The following is a 2500-nucleotide window of genomic DNA, read 5'->3' as shown; positions in this document are numbered from 1 at the left end:
TTCGCGCTGTAACCCCCGGCCAGCGCTAGAGGCGAGCCTGCGGGCCGGAGGAGCTGACCGCCCGAAGGCGCCGGCGAAGGTGCCGGGCCCGGCGGCAGCCCTCTGATGGCAGGCCACGTTTGCCAGTCGATCGGGGTGGGAGGGAAGGCTGGCAGGCAGGTGGGCCGGAAGAGGAGGCTGCTGTGGCAGCAACTCGCTCTCTCGCGCCGTCCCAGTGCCGTCCGAGCGTTGCCGAGGGTGTCTGCTGACTTGCGCATCTTCAGACACCCGTCTCCCATAAATGACGGAGGGCACCTTTGCTACTCATTACCCTTAGACTGCTCAACTGGAGAGGGGAGAAAAAAAGGCCCTGGCCGAGGTGGTGAGTCGGCCTCCTCTCTCCCTCACGGTTGAAAAAGATGTGCTCCTGGCGCACTGGCCCTGCTGAAAATCTCTCTCCATTTGGCCGAGGCAGAGAGTCGGCCTCCTCTCTCCCTTACGGTCGAAAAAGATGTGCTGCTGTCGAACTGGCCATTACATCCTCACCTGATCTAGTCCCCCATTAGATCCCCCCCCCCCCCGCAGTTACCCCGTACCACATATCTAGCACGGACCTTGACCTCCAGCAGGCCCCGGGGACCCACATTACCCCCCCCCCCCCTTCCCCCTGCAGTTACCCTGTACCACATGTCTAGCATGGACCTTGACTTCCAGCAGGCCCCGGGGACCCACATTACCCCCCCCCCCCCCCCCCCCGCAGTTACCCCGTACCACATATCTAGCACGGACCTTGACCTCCAGCAGGCCCCGGGGACCCACATTACCCCCCCCCCCCCCTTCCCCCTGCAGTTACCCTGTACCACATATCTAGCATGGACCTGGACCTCCAGCAGGCCCTGGGGACCCACATACTCCCCTGCTCTACTCCCCCACTAGCTTTCCTTTCTTGCAGTTATGCTCCAGCGCATATCCAGCATGGACCTTGGCCTCCAGCAGGCCCCGTGAACCCACATTACCCCCCCCCCCTCCTGCAGTTACCCTGTACCACGTATCTAGCATGGACCTGGACCTCCAGCAGGCCCCGGGGACCCACATTACCCCCCCCCCCCTGCAGTTACCCTGTACCACATATCTAGCATGGACCTTGACTTCCAGCAGGCCCCGTGGACCCACAATACCCCCCCCCCCCTGCAGTTACCCTGTGCCACATATCTAGCATGGACCTGGACCTCCAGCAGGCCCCGTGGACCCACATTACCCCCCCCTGCAGTTACCCTGTGCCACATATCTAGCATGGACCTGGACCTCCAGCAGGCCCCGGGGACCCACACTTAAGCCCCCTCCCACTAACAAAGCAGAACACCACTGGCAAAATCCTCGTGCCCCTGGTACTCCAGAAAGCACATTGAAATGTGCCCCTGGTACACTGCGCAGAAGAACTGCCACACACACACACACACACGCACGCACGCACGCACGCACGCACGCACGCACGCACGCACGCACGCACTGCTTGTGCCTATGGTACGACAACTTTTCTCGTGCCTATGGTACGACAACTTTTCTCGTGCCTATGGTACAACAACTTTTCGCCGTGCCCCTGGTACACCGCTCAGTAGCACTTTGCCACACAAACTCTCCTCGTGCCTATGGTACGACAACTTTTCTCATGCCTATGGTACAACAACTTTCCTCCGTGCCCCTGGTACGACAGCTTTTCTCGTGCCTATGGTACAACAACTTTTCTCGTGCCTATGGTACAACAACTTTTCGCCGTGCCCCTGGTACACCGCTCAGTAGCACTTTGCCACACAAACTCTCCTCGTGCCTATGGTACGACAACTTTTCTCGTGCCTATGGTACAACAACTTTCCTCCGTGCCCCTGGTACGACAGCTTTTCTCGTGCCTATGGTACAACAACTTTTCTCGTGCCTATGGTACAACAACTTTTCGCCGTGCCCCTGGTACACCGCTCAGTAGCACTTTGCCACACAAACTCTCCTCGTGCCTATGGTACGACAACTTTTCTCGTGCCTATGGTACAACAACTTTCCTCCGTGCCCCTGGTACGACAGCTTTTCTCGTGCCTATGGTACAACAACTTTTCTCGTGCCTATGGTACAACAACTTTTCGCCGTGCCCCTGGTACACCGCTCAGTAGCACTTTGCCACACACACACTCCTCGTACCTATGGTATGACAACTTTTCTCGTGCCTATGGTACGACAACTTTTCTCGTGCCTATGGTACAACAACTTTTCGCCGTGCCCCTGGTACACCGCTCAGTAGCACTTTGCCACACACACACACACCACTCGTGCCTATGGTACGACAACTTTCCTCCGTGCCCCTGGTACGACAGCTTTTCTCGTGCCTATGGTACAACAACTTTTCTCGTGCCTATGGTACAACAACTTTTCGCCGTGCCCCTGGTACACCGCTCAGTAGCACTTTGCCACACACACACACACCACTCGTGCCTATGGTACGACAACTTTTCTCGTGCCTATGGTACGACAA

The sequence above is a fragment of the Mchenga conophoros genome, linkage group LG20 (assembly GCF_057382185.1).
Source record: "Mchenga conophoros isolate Kocher_MC1m ecotype Shallow Benthic linkage group LG20, M_conophoros_male_GT1.1, whole genome shotgun sequence".
In the NCBI taxonomy this organism is placed as follows: Eukaryota; Metazoa; Chordata; class Actinopteri; order Cichliformes; family Cichlidae; genus Mchenga; species Mchenga conophoros.
Note: the sequence above shows the minus strand (reverse complement) of the source record.